Source organism: Felis catus, chromosome C1 (genome assembly GCF_018350175.1).
Source record: "Felis catus isolate Fca126 chromosome C1, F.catus_Fca126_mat1.0, whole genome shotgun sequence".
Taxonomy (NCBI): Eukaryota; Metazoa; Chordata; class Mammalia; order Carnivora; family Felidae; genus Felis; species Felis catus.
The window spans coordinates 135,724,795-135,746,970 of NC_058375.1; the positions used below are offsets into that span (position 1 = coordinate 135,724,795).

At 37.6% G+C, this 22,176-nt stretch overlaps 1 long non-coding RNA gene across 1 annotated transcript in view; it reads left to right on the forward strand.

Moving 5' to 3' along the window:
• The window catches only part of LOC109502676, a 108,607-nt gene extending 91,607 nt beyond the window's left edge, over window positions 1-17,000 (forward strand). Inside the window, exons 2-3 of the long non-coding RNA XR_006583181.1 lie at window positions 12,567-12,650; window positions 16,956-17,000. This is a non-coding gene — a long non-coding RNA (uncharacterized LOC109502676). The remainder of the gene's footprint in view (window positions 1-12,566; window positions 12,651-16,955) is intronic.
• Window positions 17,001-22,176: the final 5,176 nt, after the last annotated feature.

Consider the following 22,176-nt stretch of genomic DNA (forward strand, 5'->3'; position numbering starts at 1 on the left):
TGTTTGCCTAAAAGAAAGAAATGAGAAGAAAAGAAAAAAAAAAAAAGATATGTAGAGAGTCTTATCTGATATAGCTATGAACACGTTTCTAAAGTCAGTATATAAGAATAAAAATTGTGTTCAGGGCACCCGGGGGGCTCAGTGGGTTAAGTGACTGACTCTTGGTTTCGGCTTTGTCACGAGCGCATGGTTTCATGAGCTGGCAGCATGGGCCTTGCTTGGGATTCTCTCTCTCTCTCCCTCTGTTTCTGCCCCTCCCCCCACTCATGCTGTCTCTGTCTCTCTCAAATAAATAAATAAACTAAAAACAAACAAACAAACAAACAGGGATAGACAAAATTACCTTTTTAGGAAGCTGCCATATTGGAGACCAATGGAATAGATAGTTTTTTTGTTTTTGCTTTTTCGCTTGTTTGGTTGGTTTGTCTTTTTGCTTGACCATAAATAAAGTAGTTGGCTTGTATTTAGGATCTGTATTGTAGAAAACAATGGTTATCTGAGTCACCCTACAGTGCTGGAAGCTGTTTAATATATGAAAGGCACATGACAACTGGTATTGGCTAAAGGAAGAGTGGCTTCATGTGTCTTATTTCATGCTCATTCTGTGGAAATAGCTGGCAGAAGTGCCTTGATGCATAAATAGATTCGTCCTTGTTTATCTTTTTAGCCAAATTGCATATAGTTGTGATCACGTAACTTCAATATATGTTATAATGTGGCTCCATTGTGCAATTCTTCTCTTACTCCAGAAAAGTGTTCCCTGCTAAATTTTGAAGACATGCTCAGTGCATGGATCTGGCTTATGAATGTCGTCTTGGGGCTCTTTTTTTTTTTTTTTTTCAACGTTTATTTATTTTTGGGACAGAGAGAGACAGAGCATGAATGGGCGAGGGGCAGAGAGAGGGAAACACAGAATCGGAAACAGGCTCCAGGCTCTGAGCCATCAGCCCAGAGCCCGACGCGGGGCTCCAACTCACGGACCGCGAGATCGTGACCTGGCTGAAGTCGGACGCTTAACCGACTGCGCCACCCAGGCGCCCCTTGGGGCTCTTTTTTTTAATGTCACACATACTTTGCATTCTTTTGTCTTCATTACAGCTAATTTCATGTGGTCAGGCTACATTTGATGTGCGATTCTTCCTATGGAGAGTTTGCCACTCCCCTAAATTCCAGTGTTGTCAAGGAAAATGCAGTTTAGGGAGGTATCTGCCAGGTCAGAAAACAATGACAACAACAGAAACAAAACATAAATGAGCTTTCTCGCTGTCCTCAAGGAGTACTATAGAATTTTCTCATTGTTAAATGCAAAATAGAGAAACAAAAAACAAAACAGGTATAATCTCCACCACTTTGCTTCATGCTGAACTCTCCAACATTGCAGTTAACATTTGTCTTGGCTCTTACAAGAAGGGTAAGGAGGGTCAAACATGCCTTCTAGGAGGTCCTTATATTCAGAAAAGAGACATTCAGGGGTTGGATTTGCAGGGTTTTACGGCAGTCTTTACCTTGAAGATCATTTCCACAAAGTTAGGGCCGGCTAAAGCATAAAAGGACATTGACATTGATAAATAGTTATTCTCCGGACAAACTATGGAGAATTTTTTTTTTTTAATAAATGGATTTTTTTAAATCAAATATATTTTAGGATGGCTGAAATTTATCAACAACTTCTCATCTTCACATAGTGATTGCACATGAAGTACAGGCACTTTTACACACACACATACACACACACTTTTAGCAATGGAATGCACATTCTTTCATAAACTTGAACATTAGGTAGGTGGACTGGGTGAAAGATGCCAATTTTTTTTTTTTTTATAAATGACAGTTGTAACATTTTAAAGTAGTTCTATGATCTATTCTTGATCTTCCCTACTTTTAAGCTCTTACTTTCCCTGAATGTATATATTGGACCCAGAGAAGCAGAACATGCGTATTTTCCTTCCAGTATATGAGAGTGCTGTGTTTGAAAATATCATCTGTATGTGCTTTATTTTTATTTCAACCATACGTGCTTTTATAAGTATTTGAAAAGAAAATATTTTAAAGATTTGAAATAGGAAGAAGGGAATATATGTGAGTTAGAGCAGCCCCAGGGTAACAGTATCTCACACACTAATGATTCATATGGAGTTTATGTGTCTATTTATGCTGTCATTTATTTGGGGGAGGGGTGGCTAGAGAAAGAAAGCTGTGTATAGTATATTCCTAAATACCAGTGGTTTCTGAGAAGAAAAAAAAAAAACCCTGAACATTATCCTTATTTAATTAGGAGCAATCGTTACGTAATTATTCACATTAATTCAGCTTCTTACAACAGTCTTACACTTATTGGCACTTTCTCTTTTCCCCCTCTTTGTTCTAAAAGAAAGGAGGAGTGTTTTTTATTATTTGAAAGGGAAAAGGTTTATTTTCTAATGAAACGTATACAAAAATATCCACATCTAATGTGGTTCCTCGGGTCACGTGGTGTCTGATTATATACTTGTTCCTGGACTTTTCTTTACTTATTATTCCACATTCAAACAAGTAAAGGCACCTTGAAAGAAGCCAGAATACTTGAACTCAGATCTCTCTCATAAATGTAGGATTTAAACCATCAGAACCTCGTTTCTGACATGGAGGGAATGAAACCAGCATCTAAAGGAGCTGTATGTGATGGCATAAAGCTAACATTACCGGGGGGGGGGGGGGGGTGGGCACTGGTAGTGAAGTCAGAACGATTATAAGTGAGTGAAGGGCGACGTGAGCGCATGGAACACTATTATGTATTTTTACCCAGAATACATATTCATACACTTTAGTCAGAAAATTAGCTTTCCGAGAGATGCTGTATATAGGAAATAAAACAGTAGTCTTTATATATCTTAATAAAGTCCAGAAAATGATGACACTGTACATAGTACATAGATTAACTTTGGCCATCATTGCAGACCTGAAAGCAAGGTCAGACGAGTTTGTACAAATTTTCAGAGGTCATCTTTTTTGGGGTGTGTGAAGGTGAGCTACTTAGAGGAGTAAACGGAGCAAAAGCTGGGGAAATTAATTGAAAAATTATTAGTTCTTACAATGGAGGGGCAAGAATAAATTAAAGCAGATGCTCATTGGAAAGTTTCCTTTCCACTTTTACCCACACAACCATTTCTTTGCCTTTTACAATTAAATAAAAGAGGAGAAAACGATTTCCAGGTGTCTTCACTGTCTCTCGGTTTCAGAAATATCAATATATGACTTTACTACTGACAGGGGACGGAGAAAGAGACTATCATCTCTTCTGATCCTCTGTTACAAATATAGTTACAAAATGGTGTAAAATAGTTCTTTTGAGTTCCAGATTCGCAGCTACAAAAAATCGGGTATTTCTTTCTTTTTCTCTTTGCTTGAAAATCAAGTCCACCCTGTCTCGACCACATAAATAGAACAATTTTCCTCTGTGAACTGCTTGATGAGGCTGTGGCCAGATTCATATAAATGTCATAAAAACAGAGTACAGAATGGATTATTTTATGATTAAGATCTGTATGGATCTTTGTATGAATGCAACGTGCTTTGGCAGGGCTCTGCTGCACGCACACTAGTTTTAGTGTGTGTGGTGGAAAAAATGGCCTGCCACACTGTCACTTTAATGTCTTTCTGAAAAGGAACAAAAATCACTGGGCTCCACCAAAGGTTACAGCAATCATACAAAGGTTTGGTCTGCTAACCAGTACAGTGTGTGTTCTATTTCTCATTGTGATAATAATGAGAGTACAATTCAATAAAATGCCATAATATGTCTCAGCACTTTGTCACTAAATGACATATTGACACCTAATTGTAATAGCAAGGTGAAACTTTCCTGTTCCCTAATTTATGTAATAAGATTCAATTTTCTTTTTATATCTTTGATTGTGCAAAAGAGCTGAAATCTTTCTGTTTTGTATCTTCAGTTAGGATATTCAGGGGAGAGAGAGGCTTCATTCAGATATATATAGATATAAATATATATTTATAAATATTTATATATATGTATATACTTACATATTTTATTTATAGATATTTATATATGCATTTATATATATTTATATCTATATATCTATATTTTTGAAACATCAGACAAGCTTCTATCAGCATGCGGGTGCCAAGATGGTCCGTTAACGAAGAATTGTGGTTTAAGAATTTCAACCAAAGGATTAATGTATTAAAGTGAATAATAGCATCAAGGCAGTAGCAAAGATGATGATCAGAGTTGGTGAAAGAGAGATTATTGATCATCTGGCTCTATCAGTCACAAACAGGGAGGAGGAAAACAAAAGAGAGGGAAAGGAGATTACAGAAATGAAATATAGTTTAGTAATGCCAGTTGATTCTGTTGTTAATTATAAATCTTTGGCAAGAAGCCTTTGGTTACACAGTGACACTCCTCTTATCTGGTGGTCAGATTTCCAACAATCTTTACCACCCGGAGCACAGAGGAGTTCCTGGAATTGTACGTCTCAAAACTTTGACTATGTAACTTTATATGTACAGCTACTTTATTTGCTGGAGATGTTCTGCTATCTCTTGAAAAGTTTATTGAATTAGTTTTGTGTATATATTTAAGATTGCTTGTTTACTATACCTTGATGTCTGGATTCTTTTTAAGCCACTGTAAGTTTTTCCCCAGGATATCAAGAAACGGGGTGGTAAGGAGAGGGTGGACAAGCACTGGGAAGGAGTAAAAATGTGCAGTATACATGAATAACCATTGTTTGATAGGAGACAAGTATTTTAAAGGAGGATCTGCTAAATTATCTTGACTGTTTAGAAGAACAAAAGATAGCTCTTAGCTGTGGAGCCCAAGAAAGTCTTCATGGAGAAAGGACATTGGTATTGGGCCTATTGGTATTTATAAGATTTGAAAAGGACTGGAAGATGGGCACTGGGGAAGGCATGGAGTAATAAGAGGAAAGCAGAGATATCTGGAATCATTAATGAAGTGCTGAGACCAGCTCAATTTGGTTGAAGTACAAGGTGATGTATGAGAATTGTAGAAAATGAGTTTGAAATTGCAGTAATCACTAGGCTATGGAGAGTTTTGAATGCCAGACTAAGGCATTGGTATTGATAGCATCCAGGCAGTAGCAAGGATGATGATCAGAGTTGGTGAAAGGGAGGTTGTCGATCTTCTGGCTCTATCAGTCATAAAGGAGCAAAGGAGGAAAACAAGAGACTTCATTGTAGACAACTGGAGCTACTTAAAATGTTCGCTCGGGGGGGATGCATCAGAGTTAGGCTGTAGAACATGGAGGGTCAAGAAGGGTGCCCAGGCTTCTGGCTTGTTTGACTCTATAAAGTGGTGATCTCATCACCAAAATGGAAAACCCAAGAAGATAGGCATATTGGGAGAGTGGAGGCAGTGGCATATTTTGTACGGGAAATGTATGCTTGAGCTCATGGGCAGCCAGCACATGACTAGCCTGCTGTGGAGGAGCAAAAGATTGGGAGGCTGGAGAGATTTGAAGTCAGTAAGCAGAAGGAAACACAATTCAAAGGTAAATATTTTAATTTGAAAACGGGATGGAGTTATTAAGAGATAGAAGGTGAAGAATGAAAGAATGAGGAAGAAGGACAGATTCTTAGAAGCTATGGTGATGGGAGAACCGTAATGGAAGAGTCTGAGAAATTACAGTGTATGATAATAAGAAAAGATGGTCATAGACTGTAGTATTGTGGGAAGTGGAATATGAAGGGTATAAGAAGAAGGGGGGGAAACGAACACATACTGAGCATTAACAATATAGCAGATCTTGGGGTGCCTGAGTGGCTCAGTCAGTTAAGCGTCTGACTCTTGATTTTGGCTCAGGTCATGATCTCATGGTTTGTGAGTTTGAGACCCACATGGGGCTCTGTGCTGACAGTACAAAGCCTGCTTGGCATATTCTCTCTCTCTCTCTGTGCCTCCTCTCTCTCTCAATAAATAAATAAACTTAAAAAACAAAAAACAAAACCAAAAAAAACCCCAAGATATCAGATTTGGATGTGTACAATACTATTCACTTTTCTCAGGCATCCTATGAGACATAGTATATTCTTGCACTTCCTTTACAAAGGAAGAAATTGAGGTTGGGTAACATGCCCAAGGTTGCACAGTCAGCAAACAGCTCTTCTCAGCCCCGTTCAACCCCAAAGTGCATGCTTTTGCACTGTTCAGTGCTGCAATGAGGTAAAGCATGTAGAAGGGGAGAAAGGGTGTTTGATTTGTTGACCTTCACTAGAGTTGTGAGAGCAGAAGACATATTTTTAAAGGATGAGAAGTAAGTGGGTGAGGGACTTGATTTGGTTCATGTGCTATTTGGTGGGCATCTGCTGTGTAACTAGGACCAATTCTAGCTGGTGAAGATACAGAGATATAGGACCTAGCCCTTACTCTCAGGAAACTTGCTGTCTGGAAGGAGCAAAACCCACATCTAGATTATCTTTATATAATGTGGCATCTGCTCTGAGAACACAGTTTACTTACCCTTTCAAAACACAAGATGAAAGCTTGATTAAAAAAAAAAGTGAACTGAAAAAAAAAAGAAAAAATAATGTTTTTTTTTCTTTTTAAGATAATGTATGTGTGAAGATGTTTGCAGACTAACTGAAGGATCTAGTGGTGAAGAGGTTATTGAAGAAATTAAAACAAGAGCAGATCAGAGAAGGTTGGGACCAAGGACATAAGAAGTGGGGTGGGTGGCTGTAGTTGTCTTGAGAAAAAAAAAAAAGAGGGAATAATCCAATATCATCCATGGATCTATTTAACACATGTCCTTTCCTATCTTATGCCTATGCGATGGAAAGAACTAGGCTTGAGAACATTAACTTCAAATTTTGTTTGTGATTAATGTTGCTTATTAGGCAGGCTACCCTGCCACTTTTGACCGCCCTTGGATCTCCATGTGCAGAGGGCATAAACTTCGGGCAATTAAGATTAAGGTAGAAAAAGGTACTTGCACCCAGAAAGTGGAAGTTGAAAACTGCATCCAGGGTAGATAGAGAAGAGTCTGAAAACAATTAGGTAAGTTCCAAATTATGGCTTACTTTCAAACAAAAGGCAAGTGAACAGATCCATACATCGTATAGAAAAAAAAAAAAAAATCCATTCTGTTCGGTCATCACTGTTCTAATTCTAAAGGGTAAACATTTTCAGTACATTTCAGTACTGTGATTAGAGGCAACACAAGTTGTGTCCAGAAAAGGCACTTGTCTTCCTCACCAGAGACTTCTAAGAGGAAAAACAAATTTTGTGCTCTTGTACTAGAACAACTTTGGTAGATTGCTATGTAATCTTGTTTAAGCGCTGTAGGCAATAATCAGAAAGCTTGTCTTCACCGTGTTCTCTATGGGTTCTTCTCCTTCCTAAATTGTACTGTACTTTCCACATTCACCTATGTATTTGCACTTTTTCTTACGTGATTGAGGCATGATGATAATGATGCAGGCTTTCTCTCTCTCTCGTTTTTATTATTTTTGATACGTTACCATTTCTTATTAGCATCTCAACTTTTTTTTATTAAATGTTTTTAAATGTTTGTTTATTTTTGAGAGAGAGAGAGAGAGAGAGAGAGTGGGGGAGGGGCAAAAATGGAGGGAGATACAGAATCTGAAGCAGGTTCCAGGCTCTGAGATGTCAGCGCAGAGCCCGATGAGGGGCTCGAACTCAGGAATTGTAAGATCATCACCTGAGCCAAAGTTGGATGCTTAACCGACTGAGCCACCCAGGCGCCCCAGCATCTCTACTTCTGAAAACAAGAGTTTCAATAATGATTTTTAAGTTTTGTTTACTTATTTTGAGAGAGAAAGAAAGAGAGCAAGAGCAGGGGAGAGGCAGAGAGGGAGTGAGAGAGAGAGAGAGAATCCCAAGCAGGCTGCACACTGGCAGTGTGGAGCCTGATGTGGGGCTCGAACTCACGAACTGTGAGATCATGGCCTGAGCCAAAACCAATAGTCGAACACTTAACTGACTGAGCCACCCAGGCACCCCAATAATTGTTGTGCCAGAGCATTAAGTGCTATTAGATGCTTAAAGTGGAAAGATAGGTGTGAAACTCAGGGTGCCCCAGTATTACTAAGAAGGCACCTAAAAAGAATGATTTGTGCTTGCTAACTTTGGACACATCAAATATTGAATAAATAATTTCTGCATCTCATTGCTATAAATTTTTATTAGTTCAATTCTAATAACAATGTAAAAGGTGTGAGCAGTTTATTTTTTAACCATGCAATAACCATACAATGGTCTGCAATACCAGGAACACAGGTTTGTTAGGTTAGTGGAAAAAACAATGGCCTGACTTTATTTAGAGCTGTGTTAAAGGGATTAAGTTCTTGATGGGCCTAGTTTAGTTGTTCATCTGGTATAGAGACTCTGTGACTAAAGATTCACGCATGGAATTGAGATTTAAAGCAGCCATAAGTTAAGTGTCAAGACAAGTATCTGCTGGTTTGTAGGAGACATAACCGTTTCTTTGTTAAACCCAATGTTTTATGAATATAATGTTTGGTCATTAACGCCATCATCTTTCTTTAGTACCCATAGCATTTTAGCAAAATCAACTGATGCCATAAGGATTTGCCTCCGGACATATGGAAAAAAAGAGATTAAGAGGTCAACACTGATTTTTAAAAGCAATAATAATCTAACAGTGAATTCCAAAAATAGCAATGACCTTTTATTTTTGAAAATGTAAGCTTTGTAACCTCTGCTATTTCAGTCTCTGATAGGGTTAGACCCTCTCACCCATCCAAAAATGACCCACAACCCACACGTTATAGTCTATGTTTCAAAACTCACGTAATGATTTTGGCCTTTTTTATGGAATCGCACAACTGTGGTCCATTCACATTTTATCCTAGTATTATAATACTGTAATTCAACTCAACAGAGTGCTATAATAATCTACAATCTTTTACCATATATGATAGCTTTCTTCATCTCTTTCTTCTTGGTTTCAGTGCCATTTATCTAAATTGGGGATTATTTTCTCCTCATTTTTCCACAGTCTTCTCAAATTACCTCCTTTTCGCTTTTCTCTTTTACTATTTCCCTCACCCCTGCTTACTCATATCACGTTCCTTAATGCAATTTTATTTTATAACACCGTAATAATGCCATGTAGTCTCACTAAGTAAGGCAATTCTCGAAGTGTGGATTCAAGAGAATACTCATTAAAAAAAATCACATGCCTACCATTGTGTTGGTTGATGGTACTGATTTTTCTCACTTCCATTGTTCACATGTATCTGTCGCAAAATGAAGGCAAGCGCCTTTAAGGAACGTATTTCTTTCCAGAGGTGCTTAGGTTGGAACTCTAAGATATATTTCAGGACCCTACTAAGAGGCTTTAACCAGGGATTGTGGTGGATACGTCAGACCGAAGCCCAAGGGCATAGCCACATCATTATGACAATAGTTTAAGTTGTTAAGAAGCTCAAGGACCAACAAGTGAGAATGTAATTCTCCATCAAGATTGCCAGCTGTTTTTAAGTGTTTAGAGACCAAGATGAAGACCACGAGAATCAGTGGCAGATTGTCAAAGCAGTGATGCAGAAGTCTACCATTACCATTACGAGCCACAAGAGGTACAATTGTGTTTCCTGCGATGATGAAATCGTAGTTGAGCTCATTGAGAGCTTTGGCATAATTAGTTTGTGAACACTTCTAGAATCTAAAACTTTTTTTTTAAAGGAAGAATTATTTGAATATATAGCAAATGAAATAGTGTCTATTTGTGAGCGAAAACTGGGATAGAAAATCATTTGCACAATTCTCTTGCTGGCTCAAACATTCTTAATTAGATTTGTGGGTTATATAGTGGAATTGGTAAAGGGGCATACTGTGAAAAAGAAATGTAGGAGACAGAAAGTTTTGCTCTAAAATGTTTTATTTTAGAGCTGAATGTAGATATGTGTTTCTCTACTGGCAAAATTTAACAAGGCAGAAACATTTATCAGAATTCTTATTTTTAAATCTACCTCCATTCAAGGCAGTTTTAAAAATTATGACAGTAATCTGAAACTTGAATTTTATGCAAATCTGTCTAAGCTTGGAATAGTTATGCTAATTCTGGAAGAAACATATTATCACTTTTATTCATCTTACTTTTTGTATCTTTTAGTGAAATTAGACCCTTTTTATTAAATAACAAAACTCTTACTTTCAAAATGACAAATAGAATCCTGGCTTAAGGTGGGCTATTAAAATAACCCTTGCCTAAGCAACAGAATTATACATATTCCACCCTACCTTATATAATAGTTTTCCTCCTAAAATAGTCTTTCTAGACTCTACTAGGAGATTCAGTGTAGGGTTCCAACAGGAAAGTTATATATAAATAAGGCAGTAGTTAGGAGTATAGGCTTTGAAGTTGGAAACAAATGGGTTCAAATACTAGCTCTTACATATACTAATAATACAACCTTAGATAAAAAGTCTAGAGTCATTTTTTCCCTGTAAAATATGAATAACATTATCTAATACCTTGAGTTGTTGAGAGGATTACATACGATAATAGCTACAAATTTCTTAACACACTACATGACATTTAGTAAGGATTCAAGAAATAATAACTATTACAATCAGAATTATTGTTAGTCTTTAGTTATTCTGATTCCCTGCAACTCACACAAAGCTACCCCTCCCTCTTTTTTAAATATAGGTTTACCATTTAGTAGAGTCAAGGTAATTTGGGATACCTCTATTTGAAATGGTTGGTTGAATTTGCCATGAATGATAAGGTCTAAGATGGCTCTCACTGCACAATGTTAGATAATTATCTGTTAATTTACATTACGTGATGCTGTTTTTCCTAAGATATAACCTTGGTTTAGCTTTTTAAATAGACTTCGTGGAGTCAGAAGCCATATTTTGGTAGCCGTATTTTGGGAAGCATTTTGTACATGGTAGAAAGATGTACTAGTCTAAGAATAGCCTTGGATGTAAGTGAAGAGATTGATATTATCACCTGGGATCCACAAGATCATCTCGTATAAACATCTTATCTGGCAGATGATATCACTGGGAATCAGAGGAATACAATGATTTGATAAAATGACTAGAGCTGTAACTGGAATACGGGACTCTTGACTTTTGGTTCTGTAGCGTATGTCTCCTCTTGACAATCCTTATTTCCTTGAATATTGTATGAAACATCCATTTAAATGTACCCATATAAAAATTTCTTATATTGAATGCCGTTTCCAAAGGACAAATGGTAGGTATACTAGTCTTATTTGAAATATTTCAGATACTATTCAGTTATTAGAAACGAGTGTTTGACTCTATAAATTCCTATAAAAAGGAGGTCTAGTCTAATGATTAGTGATGAGACGGTCTTCTTTCCAACCTTGATGGCTGTCTGGGTTACTCCTAACTTATTTTTCTCATTTTAGCTTACGTTTTAAGTCATTCTTGGTTACTCAGTACTTAGGAAATGCTAAATGTCTTCAGAGTGCCATCAAGCATGGTTCCATCAGCATATCTGGAGGTGGCCCAAAACCCCAGCTCCCTGCGAAAATTGCCATGATATCACCACCAAGGCTCTATCTCCCTAGGATAAATAGTGAACTTCAGTTTCCATTGCTGTCCATTTAGTGCCTAAAATGAATGGACACACATTTTTTAATCCTAGAGTCTAAAAGCAATGGAAAAAAATACTTAAGTAGTCCACTGCTGAAAACAAGAGGTTTATACTTAGGGTAGAAACACATTTCTGGGATTTTATTAGAGGTTATGCAACCAATTTTGACTTCAGTGGTATCATTTACTTTAATGTTAACATGACACAAAAAAGATAGGGTTGAATAAGTGGAAAATATAAATCAATGTACCTGGCTATTTACATTGTGAGAATAGAACCAGGATTAATATGCTAAATGGTGTTATGTAAAACCAAACTATTGAAATCACACAGATGATTTAAGTTGGGTTAATATCTTGAAGCTGTATTTTTAGTGACTTATTAGGGCATGAATTATTTTCACCATGTTAATGACTGACAAGCTTATCAACAACTATGACGATAGAATGGGAAAATTTCTTGAGGTGGTAGGAAATGAGATAAGTGGTTTTAGGTCTGTTGAATTTGTGTCAAAATTTTTTGAGTGTGTATTTTGTAGGGTGGGTTTGCATTCATATTGCTTGTGTTATTTAGAATGTGTTTCGGGGCTATGCAGGTCTCATATGGCACATCGCATTCTATAATAATGTGTCTCTCATTTCATGACCCAGAAATCCACATAAAAGCCCCATAAATCACATATGAAACTGATCTGGGCACTCTCACAGAGGTTAGGGTATTGTATATAATACTACATAGTATGAATCGAGACCCTGCAAGACCTTTTTTCTTCCAGTAAAATGCATTGTCATACATTGTGATCAACACCTCAAATGCTAATTCCTTGAATATAATCTTCATAATAATCTAACAAGGTAGGCCTTATGCCCATTTTATGGAAAAAGGAAATCAAGGCATCAAAACTATCAAGAAATCAGAAAGTATCGTAGACCAACCTGACACCAAGGCCTATTCTTAATCAATGCTCTATATTGTCTATTACAGGTATCAAGCCTTAACTCCTTCTGCACTTAAAAATCCTTCTATCTCATTGGCTACCTTTGCTCTCATTTCTAATTGGAACTAAGGGTAAGTGCCCATTCTTCATTTGGCTATCTTGAAGGAACAGGCCGATTTCTTACCTTTGAGCCTAGCTCTGACCTTACTGTTCTTAAAAGACTCAGAAACCTTGTGTTAGAGGGACCTTCTATTTGTGGGGTTGTTATTGTTGTTTAGTTGATTTGGAGAGGGATGTTGATCACTTTTCTAATCAATTGACACCTGGGAAGTCAGCATGACAGAGTAGCACGAGCCAACGTACAGGGTAAGATCAAAGCAGATTCAAATCCTGGACCCAGTACTTGTGGCGTCATTGCTTCTGACACATTTTAGTGTCTCCCTGAGCCTCCCAGAAGATATGATTTCTATAAAGATTCAGTGAAGGAATATGTACCAAGATAATTGGGAAAACTAGTGTCCGTTCTACCTAATTGGTTCAAAGCTTAAAAATATTATCTCTGTCATTATTTATCACTGAATACTTATTCTACCTGTACACACATAATCTACATCATGGTGTATTTGAACCAGGGACCATGTCTGACTTTCTGTGGCTGTTGGAAATGGAAGTGACACTAAGACCATGTCCAGTATGACGGAGAAATTTAGTGTCTCCAGAAAATTCAATCATTCTCCTCCATTCACCTCCCTTCATAATCCAAGAGACCCATCTGACTACTTCTGGCCAATGGGCTGTGAGGGGAGTTAACGTGATCTCTTCTAGGTAAAATGCATTTAAGAGCTGGTATGTGGTCTTTCAGCTCCCTCCCTGGGTGTTGATTGTTCCTCCTGACATACCCGCAAGATAAAAGTAGCCCAAATTCCTGTGACATCAGTTAGAAGCTACCAAACCTACAAAGGATTTAGTCTGCACAATCACTAAACCTTTTTAATTATCCTGAGATTCTGCGGTGTGTTTGTGATTGCCACACAGCCTAAGCTAATGTTACTAATTCACGCAGCCTCGGGAGAAGTCTGTTTTTTTTTTTATGTGATAGGGATACAGGTAGCTAGAAAATATTAAGAGGAGTTGTAATAGATTGCCCAAGTAGTCTAAGTAGACAACTAACAGGAAAAGTCACTGTTGCCAGGAATAATGTGGTTCTTTAGAGACAGACAAAAAATTTTTTTCTAACATTAAAAAAAAGTATTTTTTCCTTGAGAGAGAGAGAGAGGAAGAGACAGAGTGTGAGCGGGGGAGGGGCAGATAGAGAGGGAGACACAGAATCCAAAGCAGGCTCCAGGCTCTGAGTTGTCGGCACAGAGCTTGACGCAGGGCTCGAACTCATGAACCGTGAGATCATGACCTACGCTGAAGTCAGTAGGTCGCCAAACAAACTGAGCCACCCAGGTGTTCTTTTTTCTAACATTTTTAAAGCAAACCTTTTATCATACTGAATATTGTGCTATAGGATTAAACATTGATTCAGAGCAGCCCATGCTTGGTATACAACTCTTGAATAAAAAGAAAACTAGTTACATCATAATAGGTGAAGTTAATGCTTTGTCTAATCCAGGATCCACATCTTGTGTACAGTCAAAAATAAATATTTTGAAGCAAGAGTGGGAACTCAAGTGTAGAACTGTTCATTACTGCATGTTGTCTGTAACAACAATTGAATTTACAAAAAAAAATGATTTATGAAAGTTTCGTAATTCAGTTATTTCATTTACAATAATGACAAAATTGGAGTAATGGCCTAGCCACCCAACCAACATCGTAGCAACTTCCTTATCATCGGTGGGATAACTTGTATAGTTACTGGGCCCAGTAGGACAGTTGTATACTGGAATGCTTTAACGTCTCAGTCTTCTCTTAGTTTTCTGCCAAAATATTTGTATTTAATAAGTGTAGAGATGCAGATAAGTTTTGATTTCATATTCTCTATGATTTGATTTTGACTTTGCGGTTGATGACTGGATGACATTTAAAATAAAGATGTGATTCTTACTGATTACATTAATTTGATGACATTTTGGTTTTAATTGGAAAGGCCAAAAAGATATTTCACCTTATGCTTTAATTATACGTTTCCGTGGCTAAAAGTTATTGTGGTTTTGTTAATGATGATATGATAAATGAGCAGGATAATGGCAGAGTGGAGGACACCAGAAGGACTGTTGGGCTGAAAGTCAAGAGTCTTGTGTTCTGCTCCCGGCTTTCCTACAAATGCATGTGTTACCTGAGTGACCTTGGGCTGGTCACCTACTGGTTCTGGGCTTTGTTTTCCTTATCCGTAAAGTGAATATACTAGTAGTCTCCATAGTGAAGCTCATAGGGTCAATGTAAATAACAGAGTAGCTAAAGCATGTGAAAATGGCTTAATGACATACAATGTTATATTTACATTTGTTTAAACTTGTAGACAAATATATAAATAAGTAATCGTTTATTTGGCAAGTCAATTCTCTTGGTTCTTTGTTTTCCAACTTCCGCTAAATCTGTTCCCAGTTTCCTCCTGCTGACATTTCCTGACCTTTCACCCCATTCCCAAATCTGGACCAAGTGCTCCTTATCTATGCCCCAGAGAACCCTTTGCATAACTGCATTATAGCACTTACTGCATTACATTGACAGGATATGTGTCTGCTTGTCTCTTCTACTCGACAGTGAAGTTCCTGAGAGCTGTTGCAATACACTTTTTATTTTTGTAGCTCTCATTCCCAGGATAATGCTTGGCAACGTTGTCCATGCTCTTAAATGTTTACCAAACTGATCATAAAGCTTGCAGACACTATGATGACTACTATATTTTTAAACAAATATTCTCATTTAAAAATGTTATTCTACTTGCCTGGTTGACAATTTATAATAAATAGGATGTTGCAATTTCTAGTTGGAAACCTCTTAATTTCTTAATTAGCTTCATACGATTTATGTTACACCTAGTAGAAAGCATTAGGAGAGTAATTATTTTTTTTTTCTGCTTCTAATATTACTAGGAATATTTTTTGCAAAACATGAAAATTCTTTGCAACTTTTTCCTTTTCAAGTTCTACCAAGCAGTTTACAGAATGGCAACGTGCCAAATGGTGATCCATTTTCTCAAAAACATCGTTTGAGACCACGCCAACCAGGCACACTGAGCTTATCTACTGCATCATAGTAGAGTCACATAATTCGTGCAAAATTATGTTTGACATTAAATTATAAACCCTTAGCGTAATAATAAAAAAATAAATAACCCTAAAAGCAAATTAAAAATATGTTTTCACTGGAGCAGGTTATTAGCCCACTGGAAACTTGATCTGCAGCAGTCGATCCATGGGCATGCTTCCATTTCTGGAAGGGTTTGAAGTTTCTCTCTGTGCAGAGAAAAATCCCTAATTCATGAAAGGAAAATTAGCTAATAAAATAATTTTTTCCTCCTGAACTGCTCTGTTGATGAAAACATGTCCACTGCAATTTTAGAAATGAGTGACTTTTCAAATAAAGTAGTTCCTGTTGCCATAAACAGAAGGATGGTAAGGCCATTGCTGTTCTTTGCCAAAGGAAAGAGGGGCCAGCTGTATCCAGCTTTCTCTCTCTCTCTCTACTGCAGTATTCGCATAAATAGTCTCTTCTTGGGACTGTACTAGCCCACATGAGAACCCATCAAAGAGAATCTGGGTTCTCTCTGGATTTGTACATTCTGAAGCCTCACTCAGAAAAGAAAAAAAAAAAAGCACACACATGAAAACCCATAAAAAACTTAATGTGTTGAAAAACATCTCTATTTTATTATACCTACATTTCAATCTTTGTAACTGTTTCTGTCTCAATTGGTATTCTTAGTTGTTGATAGATTGCAGATTATAGATTACGATTTGAGTGGTATCTAAATGGTCATTCCTAGCTTCTGATATACAAATCCAGGAGTTTGTGTTCTGGTTAAAGTACAGCCCTCTGCAGTCTGGGCTGCCCTTAAGCTGGGATTAAATTATTATGTAGGCACCTTCCATGATCAACCACAATAACAACCATGCAATAACAACAAAGTTTATCTCCAACTTATTTATTTATGAGGTTTAATTTTAATTGGGTTTCTTATGAGTGTAATACTTACCCTTGGTTATTTGTAGTTAATAATTAGTATTGTTGTTCTTGTAGTTAAAACATATTTTTGCATCTGTATAAATGTTTATGAAAGATAACGTGTGTTCCTTTATGAAAACATCGAACGGGGGTGTGTTTTCTTAAATGTTACGAGAAATAAATTGAAGCCCACAGATCAGACAGCCTGCATCGATAGGAAGATACCAGTCTACATTTTACCCAAGGTAAGTTTCTTTTTTTTTTTAATTTTTATTTTATTTTTTTATTTTTTTTTCAACGTTTATTTATTTTTGGGACAGAGAGAGACAGAGCATGAACGGGCGAGGGGCAGAGAGAGAGGGAGACACAGAATCGGAAACAGGCTCCAGGCTCTGAGCCATCAGCCCAGAGCCTGACGCGGGGCTCGAACTCACGGACCGCGAGATCGTGACCTGGCTGAAGTCGGACGCTTAACCGACTGCGCCACCCAGGTGCCCCCCAAGGTAAGTTTCAAAATGATTGCCAGGTAACCTGCAAAATTGTAATGTGTTCTGCCAAATTCATTTTAGCATTGGGAATTAATTTTTCAATGTGTTTGGAAGTAAGAGGTGAATTAATTATTGCAGGCACTATGATATCGTTGGAAGTCTGATGTTAGGCTGGAACCGGTAATATACTTGAACTTCGTGCCTTTATCTTTCAAGAGCTCTTTTACATGACAACATGGTATTCACACTGCTCCAAGGGATACCTTTGGCACTTCTACAATTCTAATTTCTTTCCATGCTTGCCTAGCTCGTTGTAGCTTCTTGGAACCCAAGTAGGATGGGGGGGGGGGGAAGGGCGTGGAATGGAGCAGAGCTCAGTGTCTAGTGGCCTTCCTCAAGTAAGCCCCAGGTCCCTTGCTAGTTCAGCGAGCATTCGCAGGATTTCCAGAGAGAGCAAGTGCTCTTCTTAAGGAGGAATGCAAAGCTTTGCTGGGAGTTTCCATGCGACTCCGGAGAGGTTGAAGGTGAACTCACCCTCATCGAGGCACTAGGCTTGATCACGCACAGTCTCCTGGAAGAACTGCGCACACAGGCCTATGACGCATATGCCCAACGGTATCAGACCAGGAGCAGAAGACAGAATCAGGTGGTTTCAATCTTCCCAACAGACAGGTTTGGAATGCTGTCGAGTAATACACGTTTGCCCTTGATATTAGAGATCCAAAAGACAATTTCAGCAGTGAAAATAAATCCCAGGCCTATAGATGGGAATGGAATCACAGTAGCTTGAAAGGCAGCATAATCGGTCTCTACTGACAGTTACTTTTCCTCTGTTTTTCCTTCTTTCCCTCAGTTTTCTGGTGTATATTGTGCTTGTCTTTTTTTTTTTTTCTTTCTTTCCTTTCTCTCTTTTCTTAATTTCATTTTTCAGAATAGATCAGTAGGCATAGCGTATTAACATTTATCTGATGCTATTTGTTACTATTTGGCTCACAGTGTGTCAGTTTTGTTTTGTTTTGTGTTTTTCTTTCCATAATGTTGGGTACAAAAGAAACTTCAGATGGTAACACAGAGGTTGTTTTAAAAGAAAGGCAGTAGCTTAAGTAGTGCAGATGGTTTTCTGGGACAACAGGCTTTGTCAGCTCTAAGTCTACTGGGTCAAAGGCTCATTGGTTATGAGTTAGTGGCACTTACATTTGGCCTTTGAGTTTCAGATAGAACATCTCTCCTCTGGCTGAATTTTATTACCATGCAATAAAATAAAATCCAAGGTACTTAAACTCTTTTTAATGAGGACTACCAAAATATTTTTAAAGTTATTCTGTGGCTCTCCCTTTCTCCTCTCCATATTTTAGTAAGTTTTGGGAAAAAAAAGAAGAACAGTTAGAGCATGTCTGTATAACATTAATACAGTGATGGGGACATAAAAAATTCAAATCATTTCTTTTTCCTGTTGAATTGATCAGATTAACTAGGCGTTTGCCTCAGAATTAAGACAGTTAAAGCTGTTTTCACTTATACACTATTTCTCTTACTTGTCCTTTTATTTTTTTTTCTATCTTGACCATTTGTTTATTTTAACCTTGGGTTTGGACCAGTGTTCCTTTAAAGAAAATAACAAACAAACCCCAAATTGCCAATTCTAGTATTTTTTTTGGAAGATTTTTTTTTAAACTGGGGAATTGACATGTTAAAATATGAAACTCAATTTATGATGAGAACACAAAAGTTTGGATTCTTCGCTGATACACTGAGTCAACTATTACAATTTTTGTACACGGACACTTAATCTGCTTTGGTAAAGAACACCGTAAGCACCAAGTTTGTTATTATTTTTGTGAAATATCCTATTGACTACTTGAGTACATGGTGATTCTGTCGTAGGCTTCCTCTCCACCATAAAAATAAAATAGACAAGTAGGGCAGGATCATAGCTGAATCAGGTAAAATTACTTTAACTGAGTGAGTGAATCGAAATGAATTTTTTTTTTTTTTTTGAAATGACTCACTCTTGACTTTTCAACGAGAAGCAGTATGGGCTCTTCTTCAGGCATTCTGCATGCAGTTATTTGAAATCGCACTAATTTTGTATCAGATAAAGAAAATTACACATATCTTCCCAAACTAACACACACAGCAGAGCACACTGGCTATGTCTCTTGCTAGCATATGGTATTCATCATTAGCAGTAGCAACAGCAGTCACCTCCTTTAGTTGACTGGTGGAAAATAGAGCTCCAACTCAAATCTCTGTCTGCTCGCCATAGCTTTTTCCAGTTAAATTGGTACCACAATCTGTATGGTTTCATCACTCCATTGGCAGTTTAATATAAACATCTGTTTCCAGTCTTTTATATCCTATCTGAGATTTATTCAGTCCCTCTGAGTTATCTGTCCTTTTCTCCTTCTCCATTTATTTCCCTTGACTTCTAAATGATGTTATATTTTCCAATATTTCCTTGATCTTTTGCTCGGATGTGTGCATCATTAAATGCCTTTAATTATCTTTTTTTTTTTTTTTTTCTTTTCTTCTGGAGCCTGGACTGTTTGTTTATAATCTGTTCCCTCCCTCTGCATCATGGAGCTCCTACTCTCACAGTGCAATTTTCCTTGGAAATAAAGTAACATGACTTCAGGTTTCAGTGATGGAGGTGATCATTTCGTTGTGATTGGCATCAAGATCAAACTGTGAAGAATTGTATTCAAGTTAAATGATTTTGTCTCTGCTCCTCCCCTATTTGCATTTACCGCCGTATCACGCAAGGATTTGAAGGTCCTGGTGCTCAGATTTCATAGTATTTTGCTTTCCCTTCTATTAAATTTATAATGTTGGAAAGTAAGGGCATTTCCTGCGAGGTAATAATCTATGGTAGAAGCAGAGACCCTGAATCAAAGACAGTGGAGTCTTTTAATTCAGCTATTGGTTAAATGTCAGGAAATGTCCGGCCCAGAGGTCATTATTGTGAAGTCAAATAGAAAGCTTTTATTTTCCTATCTCCTTTTGATTTTGGGAGCTGTTCATAAAGACTGATGCTGGGCAAGTCACTAACTACATGGAAATGGTGGAATTCAGTAAACAATTGGCAAGCAGAACTTTGTTCTTATTGTCCCATTAAGCTTAATATGAGGTGTTAAATTTAATGAAATGTGGTGAGTGAAGTGTTATTTTCCTATTGGTTACTGTAACAGTCATTAACAAGTAGGACACGACTAGTACCGAAAATAGAATACTGTCTCCATGACAACACAGAGTTCAGCTTTTCCATTTTCAGCAAATGGGGCAGCAATTACTTAATATTTTCTTGATTTATTAATTTCCTCACAAGTGGGAGTAACAAGAAGACTCTTGAACTGGGCAGTTAATAGCCCAAATTAGCTAAAATTTTTAGTTACATCACTTATATCATCATTTACTCATTCACCCATTCCCAGGAACATTTGTTGAGATTCTACTATATGGCAGACAGTGAGCAAACAGAAGTGAGTGAGACACAATTTCTGTCCACAAGGTATTCGTGGGCTAATGAACGCAGTGGTTCTCAAACCAAGGTCTCCGAAAGAGCAGCATCAGCATCGCTGGGAACTTGTGAGAAAAGCAGATTTTCTAGGTCTTTGCCAGACCTACTGAATTGTACACGCTGGGGCGAGGCCCGGTGATCTGTGTTTTAACAAGCCCTCCAGGTGCTTCTGGTGTTCCCTAGACGTTGAGAACCACCAGATGTGTGGGGAAATTAAACTATTTTCAACTATTAATATCTGGCTTTATATCCAAATGATTACAAAGCAAGAAGATACTTCCATTTAAGAGAGTTATAGTCATGTAGAACATCGAGGTTTTACAAATATTAACCCTTCAGGTTTATGGCCACGAAGTATAGTATTGATTAAAATTGTAATAAAAATTTAAGATCTTAATGAAAATCTTACAAATTCCATGGGTCTTGCCACATCTCTGTAGTGAGCCTATTGTTTCATGAATATTGAAAGACTATCTTTTAAGATAGAATTATATATTAATAAATGCTTGAAGGAAGTGTTACTATTGTATATGTAGTAAAATCCAGAGTCTGCTCTAATGCTAGACAGATATGCGTTCCATAAATGTCCAGCCCATTCATGGATTTAAATCTTGAAAAGAATCACTTAACATTTCCACTTATTTCTTGTTTTGCAAAACGAGGGTGTAAGTGGGCATTGTGAGGTGGGATCCTCTCTCAGATCTCTTTGAGTCTGAGTATTTTGTTATTCTGTCCTTGGCAGCCTGTGTTGATTAATGCTAGCTTCCCCCGTCCCTCTTATGGAAATGTCTATATATGCACAGACATACGTGTATACGTATAATCAATTTCACTCTATTTCTCTATTACTTGTTAAACCTTGATTCTTAGTACGTTTACATCTGAGCTTTTCTGTACAATCACGGCCTCGAATCTTCGCCCACTCAGAGCTGCATGTGTGTTCTTCCAAGCCATTAGTCTATACCCGGAACTGCGTTCTCTTGAACACGCCACAGGATACTTCACCCTTTTACTCTTAGGAGCCCATCTGTTCTGTGAAGCATTCCAATGACAATAACCACCTACCACTTTGTGCTGTTATACACTTATCTTTTCCCTTCCTTCATCCTGTTGATCTTGAGAGTATTACTTAAGATGAGCACTTTTGTTCTTTCCTTGCTTTTAAATTGTAGCTGGTGGCATGCTTTGTAAACTCACAAAAGTATAATATTGCATAGGGACTTCCAGCATATCAGTTAAAACAACTTATAGCCATATGACAGCAATATGAAGCGTGAGTCACGTGCAGGTAGGGTAATAGATTAGCTCGATGGTTTAGCATAGGGTCAAGTCGTTATAGTTCAGGTGTGAGTCCTGTGGGACCAGTTACCATATTATCTGCTATCGTTGAAAACTGCAGCTCTATAATACACAGACATTTTGAGAGGAAGATGACAGAACAGGCAATGTGGTGGGGAGGGGTGGGGGACGCAGAGTGGTATAGTATAAAAAACAGTGTGCAGGTAATCGGGCCCAAGTCTGAATTCCATCACCACT